This window comes from Canis aureus, chromosome 3, assembly GCF_053574225.1.
Source record: "Canis aureus isolate CA01 chromosome 3, VMU_Caureus_v.1.0, whole genome shotgun sequence".
NCBI classification, from domain to species: domain Eukaryota; kingdom Metazoa; phylum Chordata; class Mammalia; order Carnivora; family Canidae; genus Canis; species Canis aureus.
Genome location: NC_135613.1, coordinates 29,008,921 through 29,027,769, shown reverse-complemented (window position 1 = coordinate 29,027,769; position 18,849 = coordinate 29,008,921). Strand labels below are relative to the sequence as shown.

At 53.2% G+C, this 18,849-nt stretch overlaps 1 protein-coding gene across 7 annotated transcripts in view; it reads left to right on the top strand.

The window, feature by feature from the left end:
- Positions 1 to 18,849, top strand: part of KCNAB2 (potassium voltage-gated channel subfamily A regulatory beta subunit 2) — an 84,590-nt gene that overhangs the window by 38,746 nt on the left and 26,995 nt on the right. The window lies entirely within an intron of this gene.

The following is an 18,849-nucleotide window of genomic DNA, read 5'->3' as shown; positions in this document are numbered from 1 at the left end:
CCAGGCTTGTCTGCACAGCTGATGCTATCAGCCTCTGCTCATCCCACTTCACAGACACAGAGACTGAGCCTTGGAGCCATCAAGGTGCCCTCGCAGGTTGCACAGAGTAGATGACAGAGAGGGCTGCCCCTGTCCAGAACACTAGCTGCTTAGCCACGCCGCCAACCCAGCCCAGGACCCTTAACCGGACTTCCAGAGCCAAACCAGACTAGGTTGCTTTTTGTGGGTAATATCTTGAAAGCTAATGGTTATTGATCCCGGCCTCGGTGGGCCTGGCTGGGAACATGTGTGTCTGAGGTGGGTCCTGCTTTTCGGGAAGAACTGCTGCGGCCCCAGCCTGCCAGGCTGCTCTTCTCTCTGAACGTGGGCCCCCAGGGAAGCCAGAATTGGCCTGCCTTTGCCCCACTCAGGACAAGCAGCTGGCCACACTGCCACATCTAAAGCAGCTGCCAGCCACTGTCCTGCCCCTGGGTGTGCTAGCAGGGGGTGAGCGGCCAGCAGGCAGGGAGGGAGGGAGCCATGCTGCTGCCTGTGGGCTTCCATGGTGCCCTTTCCTAAGACACCCCCCATCCTGGAGCCCTGGGCCCCTCCACTGCCTCCAAAGCAAGTCTCCTGGAACATGGGAATTTCAGACCAGGGACATCTCCACCCTCTTTAGCATCCATCAGAGACCTTAATCCAAACCTTGGGGGACGCCAGAGGTCATAGGCCCTGCTGACTCCCTCCCTGTGGGTCAGAGCTATGGTGATTAGGAGTCCTGGCCTCTGAGCACCACCCCCCACCCTGCTCCATCAGGAGAAGGCACACTGCTAGGGCTCAGGCCTGAGGCAGGGAGCCAGTCTACCCCTGCCAGGTGCTGTCCACACAGCCAGCAGGGCACAGTCTCTGCTGTGGGCACTGAGCCTCACTGGTAAAAGCAGACGAAAAGGTCCTCGCCCTCCCAGACCTGACGTTCAGGGGATCCGAGGCGAGAAACAAGGTGATTAGAGGTGATTCTAGCAGGCCAGGTGAGCATATGGCCATGGAGAAAAATCACAGCAGGAAAGGGAGCTACGAAGTGTCAGGTGGTGGGGCAGAGCTTGCTCAAGGAGGGGGCCAGCCCGGGGCACCGCCGCTGCCCTCAGGGACCCAGCCGCAGCCTCTGCCACTGCCTCAGCTCCCACAACAGTTTCTCCAGCCCCTCTCAGGGATCATCGAACTTGATGTCCCTTGTGACAGAGGTGGGGACCCTGCCAGTTCCTCCAGCTGCCGGGGCTGGGCTCCCGGATCCCGCTCTGCCACTGACCCTGCAAAATAGCAACTCCCACCCCATCTCTGTCTTGGTGATGATGCTGGAGCCACCCCACTGGTATCCACACCAGGGCGGAGGGCTGTGGTCAGGCATGGGGCGGGGCGGCGGGGGGAGTACCCAGATTGCAGAGCACCCTTGACCCCGGGACCATGTCTTTGCTGCCCAAAGTCACTGCAGAATGTGGATCCGTGGCCTCGGGACCGTCCTTCCTTGATTCACCCACTTACGTACATACATACGGGCATTAACACAGATGCTAGCATTCCGTGCACATGCCTCTTCTCCTTGCCTTGTGGTATTTTTCACTACTATCTCTTAGGATTCATCGCATATCAATCCATGTAGAGAAGCCTCACTGAAGGCTGCACAAATTTCCATTATAGGGATAGACCATCATTTATGTAATCAGTTCCCCATTGACAGACACTGTGGTGTGTTTAGTTTCTGAGAGACGGTCATCCTCCCTTAGGATGACTATTTTAGCAACAGTTCCGCACATTTCCGAGGCAGTTTGCCTATCTGTACTAAACCTCTGTCCCTCTCTTGTCACTCCCCCTAAATGCATCCCACTCGGTCTTTCTGTTGCAAAATTTGTGGATTGTGACATACTTAATGATCACGGAGGATGGAGCCCGAAGAATGTGCCAGTGCCGTGGCACTTTCTGCAGGCAGGGAGTGTGTGTATGGGTAGCGTTCTCTTGTGAACAAATGAACAAGGCTTTGCTCGGGTGGCTCCTCTCAGGTATTCACCCTCAAGTTTACATCTCTGACAGCTGTGGCTCAAACTCCTTCCAGGAGACAGCCCCATACCTGCTTTGACCTTGGGAACACCTCCAGGAAGCGCTATGACATGGTGCCTTCGGCTGGGGGGGCCTGGGCTTCTCTGCATGCTCTCCTGCCCCTCTTTTCATTTGGAGCCCCTTTGGGTTCTCACTCCTGGAATGCAGCTTGGCCTGTGCTTGTCTAGGGGCTGTGAGGGCCGAGGACGTGGCTTAGCCAGCGTCCACCCTAGCCTGTACCCCCGCTGGGTGCAACATCGAGGACTGAGATTCCAATGCCAGGAAGCGTTCTCATCCAGGGCCCTGGCCTCAGGCACTGAGCCCCTTTGTGGCTGCTCTGGGTGGAGGATGTGTCTCTGTGGCACCCCCTGCCCCAGACACAGCACCCCGCTAAGCACTGGGGACGGTGGCCCTTTATCTAATGCATCGCCACTCCGCGTTTCCCGTCTGGACAGCAGCGGCTCCCAGGCCAGCCGGTACCATGTTGTCCATGACATACAGCGAGAGCCTGAGGAGCGTAAGCAGCAGGTGTCACTCGGACTGGGCCCTGCACCCCGTCCGCCAGACCGACACGCTGGAGCTGCAGCGGCTGCGGGAGGTGCGGGCGGCCGCCCAGGCCAGGAACATGGAGAGCTTCCTCCGCATGCACGGCCTCTCCCTGGATGGCTGCACCGCCCGGAGAACGGGCATGAAGTACCGGTAAGGGCTGGGCCGGGGCTGGGCGGGACGAAGCAGGTGCTGCGACACGGCTGCCGCTCAGCAAACGCGGAGAGTGACGTTATCAGACATTGGGGTAAATAGTTTAGGCTTAAAAAGTCCAACCGTGTAGAAATATATGAAAGAAAATGAAAGTCCATTCTCTAAGGGACAGTCCTGCCCTGTCACCAGTGTGACTCTGTGCAGGAAAAGAACGTGGTTTCTTGAAAACACTTTACAGCAGGGGTTAACCGCATGGTTTCATTGGTCTTCCTGGGACGTCACTGGGACAGATTAAGGATCAGGGGTGGACTAGACAATGAATTAACACAAGTGCTCTGTTCGTCATCTCTCGCAATAAATTCGACCTGGCACCAGAAACCCAGGTTGGGTCCCGGGGGCAAAGATGTGCCCCCCTCTTGTCTGATCTCAAGCTGGGCCGTCCCCAGGGGAAGTGGTTTTCCACAGGCAGCCTCTGAAGCTGCCGCTGCACCTGCACATGGGTCTGCAGCAAAGGCCGTGGATTCAGCGTCCCCGTGTTCTCCGGGTGATAGGCGTGCAGGGCTCATTCTCCTTGGAACTTCAGAAGGACATTCTGTTGAGCTGGCTCGTCTTTGAATTCAGCATCTGGGGCAGCACTCAGGTCGGCCCACTTTCTCCTGTGAGAGCCTCAGAGAGTGGCCAAAGAGCCCCAGAGCTGGCATGTCCATTTATAAACTGCACATACGTAGCTTTGTTCCTCTGTTAACTTTGAATTTCAAATAAACTTTTTAAAATTTTTTTTAACTTTTTTTTTTAGTACAAGTATATCCCACGCGATATTTGGGTCATACTTATACTGAAACATTATTGTTTATCTGGAATTCAGATTTAACTGGGTGTCCCGTATTTGACCTGGCAACCCTAGATCTTTGGCTTTTATCTAATGCAGGCCCCAGGGTTTGTCTGCTGGCTCCCGGGGAGTCACACCCAGACCGGCCCTATGGCTTTAACATTTGCTCGTAGTGACTGTGTCTGGACCTGTGGCTCATTGTTTGAATGTGTGGTTGCCATTTAAAGAAATAAACACTTCTGCTGTGAGTCCATTAGATGGCAGAATTTTTAAGGTTTTGTACTCTAAATCCAGCTGTAAGGGAGGGACAAAGTGTCAGCTAGTTTGGCCCCAACAGCTCTAATTCCAATTCTAATGGAAATTTCTCAGGAGGGAGATGAGACTGGTGTGGGAGGCATGGGGAGGCACTCGTCATTGATACTCGGTCGTTAATTCAGCAGATGTTTATTAAGGGTCTGTTGACAACAGGACAGATGCCACACAAACAGGATGGACTGGGTCCTCACCCTCGTGGATGGTCCATCCTCATGCAGGGAAGCAGAAAAAAGCAAGTGACCACCTAAGGCAGCAAGACAGGCCAGGTACAGCTGAGACACCCCCGAACCATCTGAGGATGCAAGGTAGAACCATCCAGGCCAAGGAGACAGGAGGACATCTGGCCAGAGGGGCTGGGCCTGAGCGAGGAAGGTGGAGGGCAGTAGGATGAGGTGAGGTGGCTGGAGCTTGTCCTCCTCCCCTGGAAGGACACAGTTCATGATGGCAGGTGCACCAGGGTGAAGTCCTCAGAATTTCATGTCCATCCCAAACCTCAGAAGATGGCCTGTTTGGAAGTAGGGTCATTGCGGATGTCATATGTCAGGATGAGTTCCCCCAGAGCAGGGTGGACCCTAGCTCCAATGACTGGCGCCTTCAGAAGGTCCGATGAAGACACACAGGGAAGAGGCCACGTGAGCCTGGAGGCAGAGAAGGGACGTGGCCAAGAGCCTGGGAACACCTGCAGCCCCAGAAGCTAAAAGAGGAGGAGGGGGCAGCGGGGTTGTCCCCTGGAGCCTTAGGAGGGAAATGGCCCTACCCACACCCACATCTGCATCTGAGACTTCTGGCCTCCAGAATATGGAGAGAATCCATTTCTGTTCTTTGACACCTCCCAATTTGTGGTGCTTCCTGCCCCAGGAAGCCAATATTGGGCCGGGGGAGATGGGGACGCATCTCTTATTTGTCTGACACCCCAAGGAAAGTTTGGGCCACATCTGAAACGTGGGGGACTAACCAGGGGGGCGGGGTACGTGGGGAAAACCGGATTCCCAGGGAGCAGAAGGGAACAGAAAACCATGGTGCCTCGCCTCGATGGGCCAAAGGTTGTCACACCCGCGAGGCCCCTTCTTTATCTGGCGGATTTCATCTTGCTGCCTCTAGGGGGTTTTCGGTTATCGGGAAACAGAGGCCTCTGCAACTAATGCCTGCAGTTATTAAAGATCCCAGATAAATGCCGCTCCACAGTTAACGTCCCTGCCAGCAGCAGGGCTGTGACTCCGTTAAACTCGGTCTTAAATATTAATGTAAAAAAGATAATGCCTCCAGATAAGCATTGCTCGGTGGAGCAAGGGGACAGCTGTGCCCCAGGCCTGAGCATTTTATCAGCTGAACTGAGCTCACAGCTGGGGGAAAAGCTTTCGTGTTAACTTCCTTCGCTTCTTTTTAACTTTCCTCAACTCTTGTGGTTTAAAAAAAAAAAAAATGAAAAAAAATGTGTTGAATTTTTAAATCCACACATGCCCCTGTGAGCGCCCCCTCCTGCACCCACCTGGTAGTAGGGATTGGGGAGCAGGGGTGAGGGGGGCCTGAGATGTGGCCCCAGAGCGGGCAGCAGCTTCGGCCCAAGGCCTGACCCCAGACCTTGGTTCAGTTCTGTTCCTCCCTCCTCCCGTGGCACCAGGAAAGGACCCCATGTCCTCTCAAGGCCCAAGGGACCCTTGATTTCAGCTTAGACCCCTCTGCCTCCCACTCAGGAAGCTCCTTACTTGTGGATCTTGAAGGTGCCAAGCTCATTCTTTCCTCGGGGCTCTGCACATTCTCATCCCCCAGATTTTCTCACGCTAGCTCCCTGCCCCCAATCACATCTTGGTCCTTGGGGAGGCTTTCCTGAGCACCTGGTCTAACAAAGGCCTCCCAGGCCATCCTCAAACCCACCATCCTGTCCCATTGTCATCCTCACACTCCCTGCTAGCCCTCTTTCTTGCACCCCTCCTTTGTTCTCAGCACCTAGAGCATCCCAGTCCTCTACAGGTATCTGCTGGATGGTATTGAATGGTCTTGGCCCAAACCCCCTTTCCAGAACATTCCCCTGTAAAATGTGTCTCCTCCCTGCTGCTTCCTTGGCAACAGGACTGGAGGCAGCGTCTGCGCCTCTGATGCAGCCCAGACAGGGAGGGCAGGAGGGCCCTGGGTGGGAAGGCTTGGCTGTCAGCTTCTAGTGGGGTGAGCCGGCCTGCGTACCTGCAAGTTCTGGCCCTAGACCATGGGCTCCTGCCACGACCCAGCAAGATCACCATGCAGTTTTTGATTTGTGGTCAGGTTCACTGAGCAGACTCTACCTAGCTCCTTGGTTATTTACAGGAGATCCCTTGCAGCAGGGCTGTCAGAGAGACCTTCCTGGAAGAACAGGGAATCCAGGTGTGTCTCAGAGGGCAGATGGGCAAGAGGATAGGTGGGCAGGGCAGGTGTGGTTCCATGGACAGGTGGGCAAGACAGGTGTGTCTCCATTGGCAGGTGGGTAGGACAGGTGTGTCCCTGAGGACAGGTGGGCAGGACAGGTGTGCCTCCATGGACAGGAAGGAGTGAAAGAACAGAGACTAGAGAGGGACAGAGTGTGGACCCATCTCAGGGGGAATCAGGGGATGAGTCCACCTTGTGAAAGGTCCTGTACCACTTTCCTGCGGCTGCTACAACAAAGTACCACACGTGGTGGCTTACAGCAACAGGCACTGATTTCTCTCACAGCTCTGGAGGCCAGAAGTCTGAAATCCAGGTGTGGGCAGGCCCCCGTTCCCTCCAAGTGCTCTAGGGGAAGATTGCTCCCTCCCTGCCTTGTCCAGCTTCTGGAGGCTGCCAGCCAGCCTGACGTCCCTTGGCTCACAGATGTGCCACTGCAGTCTGCCCCCGTCTTCACACGGCTGTTTTCCCTGTGTACCTATCTGTCTGTCCGCATAAGGATGCCCACTGTACTCCAGGATGACCTCATCTTAATCTGACTACATCTACAAAGACCCTTCTTCCGAATAAGTTTGCAGTCACAGATACAGGGAGTCGGGACGTCAACATAGCTTTTGGGGAGGGGTGCGTTTCTACCCACAACAGGTCCCAAGGGCTAACTTGACTCCTTGAGCTGCCAGAGTGTGGGTGAGTGCCTGGGGAGGAATCCCAGCTCCCTGCTGGTACCTGTATGACCTTGGAGGAGTCACCTGGCTTCTCGACGGCTCGGTTTCCCATCTGGAAAGTGACCGTAGGCACTTCCGCAGGGGATTGTCCCGAGGACCATGTAAGAAAGTGATATAACTCAGAGTTGGAGGTGTGGCCGCTGGTGGGAGAGAAACATGGTCTCAGGACCAGTGGCACTTGGAGGTGTAGACAAGGAGCTGTGTGGACAAGGAGCAGGTGTGGAAGACAAGGAGGGGAAAGGCAGGGAGGGAGGTGGCGAGACCAGCCAGTGGTTCAGGAAGAGCTGCCTTGACAGGAGCAGGGGCTGGGATGACAGCAGGCATGGGTGTCTCAGGGGTCTCTGTGGACGGCTGACCAGGACCACGGTGTCAGCATGGCCACCTCCACCTCTCAGAATAGGAGGGGCCACAGTTATCCTAACACCTCCACTGGTGGATTGCTCTGTAACCGGTTCACAGCACAGCCCGTTGTTTCCCGGGTTGGCCTGCCTCAGGAATCAGGGGGTTTATCTATCAGCAGGACGGATCCCCAGGCCTCCACCCTGGGATTTGGGGGGATCCACCCCCAAGAGGCCCTTCTCGTTGGGCAAGAATGGGGGCCAGCATAGCTGGTTCTGCATGGTCCACCTGGAAAGGCAGGGGTCAGCATAGCCCAATCAAATCCATAGACAGCACCAGGCAGCCCCCGGGATTGCCCCCAGCCCTCACCCTTTAATCAAGGGTCCAGGGATCCCTAGGTGGCGCAGCGGTTTGGCGCCTGCCTTTGGCCTAGGGCGTGATCCTGGAGACCCAGGATCGAATCCCACATCGGGCTCCCGGTGCATGGAGCCTGCTTCTCCCTCTGCCTGTGTCTCTGCCTCTCTCTCTCTCTCTCTCTCTCTGTGACTATCATAAATAAAAAAAAAAAAAAAAAAAAAAACAGAAAATTCCTTTCCTTGGAGAAGGGGGAAAAAATCTGAAAAAAAAAAAAAAAAAAAAAGGGTCCAAGAGCAGGGGGTCCTGTGTGGGAGGGGGCACCGACACACTGCTCAACTCCCAGCCTGCCGCTTCTGTGAATGGCGGCTGACTCAGCATCAGCCTTCCTGACTCAACCCCTGTGCCTGAGTTCCCTCGAGTGTACACGGACCACCACAGCGTCCACCTGACAGGGTGGGTGGGAACTCAACTGCACAAAAAGTGCTGGGCACAGTGGCTGGCCCAGCAAGCACTGCTTCAGTGGCAGTGTGGGTGCTGCTGGTGGTGCCTCAGATGTTCTCAGGAAAGTGCCAGAAGCCCTTACTCGGGTACAGCACAGCTGCTTTGTACCAGGCATTAACCTTTTCCCCATCTAGGGCCAGTAGCACTGGACATGACTGGGGTATGAGGTCCTAAAGGAGGCCCCTGAGGGGTCTTTAGCTCTTACTCATCAGATGACCCCTCCTCCAGGAAGGCCACCAGTCTGCCACCCTTTGCTCTTAGAAGCTTCAGGGGCAGGACCTCCCATCCACTGGAGAAGCCCCTAACCCATCAGCATTCACCCCCCTGTCTTTGGGCGGGAAGTCACCTTTGGGTGCAAAACATGTTCTATTTGGCACAGTCAGGGCAGCTTTGCTGGTACAGAGGAGACACCCCGGCTTCTGCAGGATGCAGCCGATCCTCCGCACTCTTGAGTGAATATTGCTGTCTGTGCTTTTTAAAGCCATCTTTAAAACTTCTATTCCAGGAACGCCTGGGTGGCTCAGCGGTTATGCATCTGCCTGCAGCTTAGGGCGTGATCTGGGGGATCCCAGGACCGAGTCCCGCATCAAGCTCCCTGTGTAGATCCTGCTTCTCCCTGCCTCTCTCTCCCTGTATTTCTCATGAATAAATAAACAAAATCTTAAAAAAAAAAAAAAAAAAAAAAAACCTTCTACTCCAGGCCTCAAGTTTCTCTGGGCTTTGCTGTATGGAGAGAGCACCCACCGCCTCCCATTGTGAGCCTGTCCCATCTTAAAGGAATGGCCAGACTGGGCTGCAGCTTTCCTGTATCTCCAAGCCCTCCTGGGGCAGGTGAGGCACAGGGTGGATTCCAAGTGGCTGAGCCAGAAGCTTCTTTCCCGAGAAGCTCTCTGTAGTGGCATTCTGTGGACAAAGAGGAGAGCTTAATTGGGGTGGCCATGCCTCTGATTAGTCGCAGCAGGAACTAGCTGCTTTGTTTTAACAACAGCAGGTACTAGAGAAGCAGAAGAAGAACCAAACAAGTTGTTATGTGTCAAAATCCACCAGCCACACTCAATGCCTCTTCTTAAAGCCCATTTTAAGTGGACCAGTGCAGGTCTGTAATCCATTCTCTTCACCTAAACATGTTGCAAAGGAGCAGCCCTTTCAGGATGATCTTGAATCATGACAAATGCTTTTTTTCTTTTTCTTTTTCTTTTTCTTTTTTAAGATTTCATATATTCATGAGAGACACAGAGAGACAGAGACATAGGCAGAGGGAGAAGCAGGCTCCCTGTGGGGAACCCCATGTGGGACTCAATCCCAGGACCCCGGGATCACAGCCTGAGCCAAAGGCAGATGCTCAACCAGCACTGAGCCACCCAGGTATCCAGGTGTGGCAAGTTCTGATCAGGGTTTAGACTTCTGGCTTTTCCACTCTTGTCTAATTCTTGAGACCTCCTAAGAGTATCACAAGTCACAATGACCCCTGTTTTAGGCAAGTGTAAACTTACTCTGACCAGCCTTTAAACACCTATCTGCCCACCTGCTCCATGTGGCAGTTCTCTGCTGAGAACAGCACCCCTTTGTCCTAGATTTCCCTGAGGAGTTCTGAGGTAAAATATTCACTTTTATCGTTTCCATATGTTACAATGGGGTGGAACCAGCGCTGGGGTTCTAGTGCAGGACCCTTCTCTGGCCTGCCAATGTCTGGAAGGGGTGCTTCTTGCCGAGAGGAACCAGCAAGTGGTTCCCAGAACCCTGATGCATCACTGGGTAGAGCGTAGTTGGTGGCACTTGGAGAAGGGAAACGTGGTGCCTGGGGGGCCTGGGTTCACATGGTGTATATTATCTGAGGTGATATCAGGGGGCTAGGAGGACTTCCAAGACAGAGAAATAGGAAGGTTGCTCCCACAGGGAACAGCAAGAGTGAGGCCCAGTGGCTTTTGAGGCATATTTTGAGTTGAGGTACTTTTTTTGGCAACAGCTTTACTGACTTATAGTGTGTATACCATACATATCTTTAAAGTATACAAGTCAATGATTTTAGTATATTCATAGAATTATAAGTCACCACAATCAATTTGAGAACATTTTAAGCACCCCAAAAAAAAACCCTATACCCACGTAGTTATCACTCCCCAATTCCCCACTCCCCCCAACCCCTGGCAACCATGAAGCTCTCTTCTGTCTAAATGGATTTGCTTATTTTGAAGACTTCATATAAATGGAATCATATAACATGTGGCCTTTTGTCACATGTCAGGCTTGTCTCACTTAGCATAACATTTTCAAGGTTCATCCACGTTTGAGTGAGTGTCAGTGCTTTTTTCCTTTGTGTGGCAAAATAACATTCTGTTGTATAGATGGACCATATTTTGTTTATCTATTCATCAATGGATGGACATTTTAGCTGTCTCCACTTTGGGGCTATGATGAATAATGCTACTGTGGACATTTGTGTTCAAGTGTTTTGTGTGTGCATATGTTTTCAGTTCTCTGGGCACATAGCTAGGAGTGGAATTGCTGGGTTGTATGGTGAGGCAGATGATATTTTACACACTGTGGTGACTAAGTCTTTGTGAAATCTCACTTTAACCTGGAGCTGCTTAAAGCACACCAACGAGGAACCCCTGAGGAACAGTAAGATGCCAGATCTGATAGTTTGCCAGAACACAGACAAATGAAATATATACAGAAGAATGAATTAGGAGATTTTGGCATTCCCTAGAGCAGGTGCACAGCACGGCTAGAAGCTCTTGATAAAAACACAGCTTCCTGGGCCCAGCCCCAAAACTGCTGATTTAGTAGATCAGTGTGAAGCCGAGGAATCTGCATTTGTAACAAGCTCCCTTGGCATCCTGGCCAGGTAGTCGAGCAACCTCGCCCTAGACTATTAGCTCCATGAGCCCTTGGAGGAATGGAGGCACTTTGCCCTCTGCCACTGGGAACACTGAGGCTCAGAGAGAAAATCACTTGCCCTAGGCTGCCCCTCTGCGGCCCCTTTGGCAGGCCTGTGGGCTTCCTAAAACCAGGGTCCACTCATAGAAGGGTTCATGCAAACTGCCCTTCCACCTTCCTGGCCCCTGCCACTCGAGAGGACCAGGAAGGGCCAGGCAGGCCCGTGGCTTATACAGACAGGTAAATGAAGAAGGCAGAGCTGGACCTCTGGGTCCTGAGGAGCCCCCACTAGCATCTGAAGATGATGTCTATGACCTGCCAGGGCTGCCTTGGCAAAGGCCCAGCTCTGTCCCTGGGTCCAGGCATCACTCTCAGTGGCAAAGGGTGTCTCCTGCTGCCGCGTCAGACCTGGGGAGGAGGATAGTCACCAGTGAAGAGGTGGGAGTCTTACACATGGGCCTAGACCAACTCCCACCTCCAGAAAGCTGTTCCTTCATGCTGAGGGGTCACAGGAGTATATACCATTTGTGATCTGACCATGCTCTGTGATCTGTGTCGGACACTGAAAATCACTTGCCCTAGGCTGCCCAGCTCAGAGCAGGGAGACCAGGACAGGAACAAGGTTTCATTCTTAACATCTGTGTCAAAAAGGCAGGGCCAAGCGGCGCCGGGTGACTCAGTGGTTGGGCGTCCGTCTTCAGCTTGGGGTGTGATCCTGGGGTGCTGGGATCAAGTCCCACATCAGGCTCCCTGTGAAGAGTCTGCTTCTCCCTCTCCCTGCGTCTCTGCCTCTTTCTGTCTGCCTCTCATGAATAAATAAATTAAATCTTAAAAAAAAAAAAAAAAAGCAGGGCCAGGGCTGAAAACAAGTTCAGGTAACATCCATCACGAACATCTTTGGGTGGTTTCTTCTCTGGGTCCTATCAGAGCAGAGAGTGGACAGCCAGCTGGTGTGGAAGGGCCCTGTGGGTCCAAGCTGGGAGAGAGAGCATCTTCTCAGACCATGCCCCTCATTTTGTTAGTGGAGACCCAGAGAGGGCAGGCCTCCTGCCTGTGATCACACAGCAAATTAGCCTCAGATCCTGAATGAGACCCCATCCACCTACCTCCCATCTAGCTCTGTTTCTCTGCCCCTCCTACATGGCAAGAAAGAACCCAAAAAACAGCTTTGGCCAGGGCTCACCTTGCAGGGAAAGAATGGCATGCTCAGGGTCAGAAGGCAAAGCTAACCCCTCCTGCCATTGGGGGCATCTCCTCAGGTTCCAGGACACCCCATCAGCTTTGTTCCAGAAGGAGAGCCTTGTTTCCAGCTTCATCCTGAACCCAGGAGTGTGGGAAAGGAGGATGGGGCAATGGGGAGAGGTGTATTCATTCATTCATTCATTCATTCATTCATTCCAGAAGTATTTACAGAGCGTCTGCAGTGAGCTAGGAACCGTGGCATGCCAGAATTTCCCAGGTCTCTAGTCCACGACCCCCAGCTCTCTCTCCTCGGATCGTCTGCGTTACATCGTCTAGACAGAGAGGTCTTTTCCCACATTTTGAGTGATTCCACTTCCCCTTGCGCCAAGCCCTGTTGGAAGCCCTGCTTTCCTGGGTGCGAACCACAGCAGCTGGAGTTGGCCACGGCCAGCTGCCCTCAAGCTCGGCGGCCCTCCTGGCGGCCGCGCCTGCCCGTCTGCGTGTGGGCTGTCAGCCTGGAGCAGCCAGTGCCGGTCTCCCGGGGATCGGCCAGGGCAGGCAGCTCTGCATCCCATGTCATTAATAATGAATCGCTAGATTCCTCCTGTGCTTCTCACCGCTCACCTAATTTACTTGGTGGGAGCCCCAACAGCCCATGGTGTGTAGAGCCAGGAGTTGGGCTCCGGGAGGCCTGGAAAAGCAGCTGCTCCCCAAAACCCCCCAGCAGCAGCCTGCTCAGCCCCCAGGCTGCCCTCCCTCTGCCTTCTCCCTGGGAGTACAGCGATGTCACGCGGAGGTCGGGAGTGACTGGCAGCCCAGCCCGGCTGGACACTGGCGGGCTGGGGGCTCAGGCAGCCTGAGCCAGACCAGGGTGAGGGCAGGGGAAGGACCCACGGAGCTGAGACAGATGTGAGGGGAGAGGAAGTGGCACCTCCCACCCTCACACCTGGATTTCCGACTTCCCTCTGATGAGATCTCTAGACGATTCTGGACATTTGATTCACTCCCCTCGGATACTGCACAGGATTTTTTCTATCATTGCATTGGGAAGTCCTCGCTCCTGAAGGAACGTCTTGCAGCTTCGTGGCTTTCTGGGATAAAATCTTATCCCAGGGAAAGGAGGGCTTCTAGGAGCAGTTGACTTCAGAGCCTGGAAGGAGAGGGACGCCGACGGGAGCGGGGCACCGGCCTCAGCATGCAGGTGTCCTTCGTGTGCTCAGAGCACAGCCTCAAGGGCCGGGGCCCCGAGGAGCGGCTGGGCCGCCCAGCGGCCAGCAGCCCCAGCCTGGGCTCCCGGGGCCGCTTCCGTGCGGTGGCCATGGTAGCCCGGAGCCTGGGACACCTGTCAATGCAGAGCCTCCCGTGCGCCGGTGACGACAGCGTGAAGCAGCCCGGGATGAAATATAGGTACAGGGCCCCGGGGTGGCTTCGCGGAGTCAAGGCTGCCCCCCAGCACCCCCACCAGGGATCTTCCAGAGGAAGCCAGGAAGATCAGCAGATCCGTGTCAGATGTGGGCACTTGGCATACTGAGAGGCCAGGGAGGGCTCCTAGCACTGGGTGGACTGGGTGACAAATACCATCACGTCTCAGGCTCAGCCCCAAGTTCCTTCTTCATCACTACTGCGGCAGGGGGGTGCATGATGGCTTCTCTTCCTTCCTTCTGCTCAATTGTTTCCTTTGATGGGGGTGGGACAGGGGGCAATAATAATAACCAAGCCACCCTCAGAGGACGGAGGACGCTGTGATACTTTCTCTTCCCGGAAACCCCCAGCACTGGCCACAGGCCTCCTGCCCTCCTTGCCCTCCTCTGGGCACATCGGGCCCCAGAAGATGGCCCATGGGTGGTCTTTGCAGTTAGGCCATCATGACAGGCATTGGTTTGATATTCAGGGACCATTGGGTGAATCATGTGATGAAATTAATTTTCCCTGCTGGACCTGAGCTAGACTCCCCCAGGCCCAGGGAAGGAGGGGATACAGGCATTGGGTCTTGCTCAGATGCTCGTAGGATGTGCCCCGGTGGAAGAGGAGAGTCCCAACTTTGTATAAAGGATGCCAGGGTGGGGGCAGGTCCTAGGGCATCTTGCTTGGGCGTATGGCCTTTCTTAGTTCTTCGTCCTTTCTGGAATGACGTTCTTGGGAAATGATGTTCTTATAGCAAACAATCTGCATCATCTGGACCCAAAGAGTCACATAGGCTCAGAAAGAGCCACAGAAGATTCTAGTTGTAATTGAGAAGAGTGTCTGGGTTTCTAGCTGGCAGTGCTGCCAACTTGAAAGGTATTGAGAGACCCCTAACAACAGCTAAAATCTCCCCCAAACCAATGCCTGAAGTCGGACCACACGTGAAAGAACCGTGTTGATCCCCATGCCTCCTGGAGATGGATTTTGGAATTGCTGAGTCCTTTTGCATCTCCGTCCATATCCCCTCCTTCCCTGGGCCCTTGGGGGCGTTTGATATTCCTTTATGAACCTCTGGAGGAAAAGCTTGTGTTCCCACCCTCTGAGCTCAGTGAGGACAATCCAGAATGGACTTCTTTCCAGTCTAGAAGCCCTGCTGGCTTATATCTTTTGTTAAGGGGGGATCAAAAGCTAAGAATAAACATACTATATATTTCAAGTTAGATACCTGTTACCTGCTGCTACTTTTAAGTCAATCCTGGGACCATTAAAGGAATTAATATAAGTGAGACCATTTTTAAAAATGTGAAGTGCTATGTAAATGGAAAATGTGGCTATTAACATGATTCCTGCCGAAGATCCTATGATCCATTAAGGGGTACATCTCGAAGAGCCCAAGTGCTCAAGATTACCATGTGTGCATATGTATCCGTGTGTATGCCCATGGGTGCATGTATGCATGAGTTTGGATGTGCATGTGTGCGTGCATATGCACTTGTGTGTGCAGGAGGCAGGAAGGAGGTGGTAAGGGGAGGCACTCACTAGGCTAGGGGGTTTGTAGTCCAAATAGCTGGGTTCAGATCTAGCCCCAACACTTCCTAACTAAGGGACCCCCAACTGTCCTTACATGTAGCCTGGTGAGCTCTTCTTGACAGTGGGGGCGGGGAGGGTGGGTTCGTAGACCTGCAGGCAGTGTAGTTTCACAGAGGCTGAAGTGGGAGCCAGAATCCAAACTGCTGGGTGCCCCTGAGCACAGAATACCTGTCTTACAAGTAGGTATCTGCCCCATAGGGTACAAGCCTCATGGGGTCGCTCTATAGTGACTGTCCCAGGGCCACAGCTAGGATGCAGATAGGGGCTGCAGGGAGTCTGATTGGTATTTACCCCCCACTCTGACCACCTCCATAGGAAGCTGGCCAGGAAGGGACCTCTAGCCACAGCCTTTGGTGTTAAGGGAAGTGAAGGTGGGTGGCCAGAGTCCCCCTTCCAGCCCCCAGAGGGACTCAATGTGGGGGAATCAGGATGCCAAGCCCTGTGAATAAGGGGGGGCAGCATTCAGTCCCAAGGGCCTGGCCTCCGTGCCTGGGCTTCTCGCCCCCCCCCCACTTACTCAACAAGCACCCCTGAGACCCTGCTGATGTCAGCAACAATTTGAGGATGAAGACACAGAAGCCCAGGCCTATCCATAGGGAGGCTGGAGTCTGGGAGAGTGACAGACCCATAAACAGGTTGTCACCTGCCAGTGCAACGGCTGGTCAAAAAACACCCTGGCTCCCACATTCATCATACCAGCTCATGAAGGCCACGTGGCTGTCCGTCAATCCCAAAATGCTGTCCTCCACCCAGATGGCTGAATTTAAAGGCCTCAGACTCATTTTAAAGGACCTCATTTTAATTTTCATTTTAATTCCCCGGGGTCTGAGGTGCAGTGTCAAGGGGCACGGGTCATCCGGCAGCTAACACGATGGGCATGAGTGCTTCTTCCCCTCCCCCAGCAGAGGTTAAATCCAGGAGTCCTCATTAGCATTTTTCCAGACCACAGGAGAGACATAAGGCAAATTCATGAGGACTAACATTATTTGGGTTTAGGGATTTAGCCAACTATTTTATCAGTATATCAAGTTTTAATTAGGGGAGACAAATCTGTAGGAAGCAATGTTGGGGTCTTGGGAGTTTCAAGGATCAGTGGGTCCCCAGCCCTGGTCCAGACAAGGCAGAGATGTGTTGAGCTCCCCACCCCCACCGAGCAGCCGTACTTATAAAGCTTTTAGCCCCGAGATACCCTGTCCCTTCTCATTCCTTCTCCCGAGGCCTGGCAGCGGATGGCAGAACTAATACCGTCATTTTATCGGGGAGACAACTTGAGCGAGGTAATTACAGCATCACGCGGTGTCCTAGTTTTGTTAAATTATTCCTGTGGGCAGTGGGTGGAGAAGCAGCTGGAGAGCCGGATGCTGTGGGTCCCAGCACTGGCACCAGTGGAAACGAAGATCCCGGCCTGGTGGGCAAGGGGTGACGCCCCTTCCAGCCACAGACCCAGGCGGACCCAGCCAGGTGTTCTGAGCTCCTGCCCGTTGCTAAAGCCGCTCATCCCTCTGAACACACAGCGTGTTGTGGTATCTGGTTCCCCGCTGGCCTTCCGCAGAGCCTGGCCAGGAAATTGCTCCCCATTGTCACAAGCAGGAGTTAGTTTTGCGGAGCCTGTATTTACTGAGACCAGGTGCCCGGGGCCCTGTGCACGCCGGGGCATTGCAAACAGGGTTCTTAGGGTTTTCATGTCCGTGTGCATTTCTACAAAAGGGATCCAAAGCCTTCGTCGGTTTCTCAAAGGGGCCTGTGACCCCCAAACAGTTAAGAGCCACTGACCGTAATCTTCAATCCCTGGGACACCTGGGTGGCTCAATGGCTGAGCGTCTGCCTTTGGCTCAGGTCGTGATCCCAAGGTCCGGGGAGTTCTGCATCAGGCTCCTAACAGGGAACCTGCTTCTCCCTCTGCCTGTGTCTCTGCCTCTCTCTCTCTCTGTCTCTCATGAATAAATGAAATCTTAAAAAATAAAAATAAAATAAAAGAATTTTCAATCCCTTTTGCTTCCTTACCAGACTGCTTTTAAACAATGCTCTGATTTCCCACCATAGGTACTTTCTAGCTAGCGTGGGGAAAATTATCCACACTGTTAAATAGGCCTGGCCCGATGCACCGTCTATAGGTGATGTGGTTGTGCCTCTTTCTTTCTTTCTTCCTTTCTTTCTTTCAGATTTTATTTATTTATTTATTTATTTATTTATTTATTTATTTATTTATTCATGAGAGACACACAGAGAGAAGCAGAGAGAGAAGCAGGCTCCCTGTGGGGAGCCTGATGCAGGACTCGATCCCAGGACCCCAGGATCACGACCTGAGCCAAAGGCAGATGCTCAACCACTGAGCCACTCAGGTGCCCCTTTCTTTCTTTAAAAAAAAAAAAAAAAAAAAAAAGACTTCTTAATTCCAGTTTATTTATAGACAACAAAACAAAAATTCACTTTCTGCTTAGAAGCAACATCGATTCCAGCATGTTTCAAAGAGCACAAGAAAACTTTTAGGTTATGTCTTTGACTACTCAGCCCTTACATTTCCTATGTATTATATTTTTAATCTCTCGTAGCAAATCTGAAGCTAAATTGGGAATATTCTAAGTATTTTCCCACAGGCTTTTGGAGATGCAATAGCATTGTGTGCATTTACGACGAGATAATACCGCGCCTTCCTTTTCCGCAGCCACCAATGCGAGCTGCTCTGGGTCAGAACACATGGGCCGTGTTATTTCTCTGATGTGTAGGGGAGAACGGGGGAGATTTCAGTTTTTAAACACAGTAACTTTCAAAGCTGTTTGATTTGCCTATTGCTTCTCACATGAGGAAAAAGGGAGGTAACAGTGGGCTGGCAGCTGGGCCAGTTTTCATGGGAAATTTGAAAAGAAACCTGGGCATTCTAGAACTACTTTAAATTCGGTGGCTCAAACCATTGACAAGTTTGTTATATTCCCTCCCCACATGCCGTGACTCCCTGTGATATGGCAGGGTCTAGGGGTCTTGCAACCAGGAAACCCAGGCTGCTGAGGGTCTAAGGGGGCTGGTTTTGGGTGCAGAAACTGAGGACACAGCATCCCCTGAATTTGGAAGCAAGGTGCCCTAAAAAAAAGCTGGAGCCCTCAGGGAAGGAGGCTGGGGTTCACTCCTGAGTCTGTTGCTACTCTCTGACTTCCCATGGCCTGCCTGGGTGTTGCACCCAGGCTGGTCCCAAGACTGGGATGCCAGCATCAGGGTTCCCCCGAGAGTAGTAGACTCCCACCCTGTCCTGGCCAACTTTACCATGTGAGCGGCTCATATCTTATGTTCCCTGTGAATGAGGAAGGGGGAATGCTGTCGTGGTGGGGGGCATGCTTGCGGGGCTGACTGCCCAGGTGGAATCCTGACTCCTCGGCTCCTGGGCAGGTCCAGGGTATTCGTATTTAAGATGGGAATATGGGGAAAAGGAAGACACCGACCCACAGAGCTGTTGGAGATGGGTGACATGATGCTTAAGGACCATCAGGCCTGTGGCTGCCCCTGCAGGCCCCCAGCCAGCCTGTGCCAGGTCACACAGGCCAGGACAGATGGGCATCCCAGTCCTCA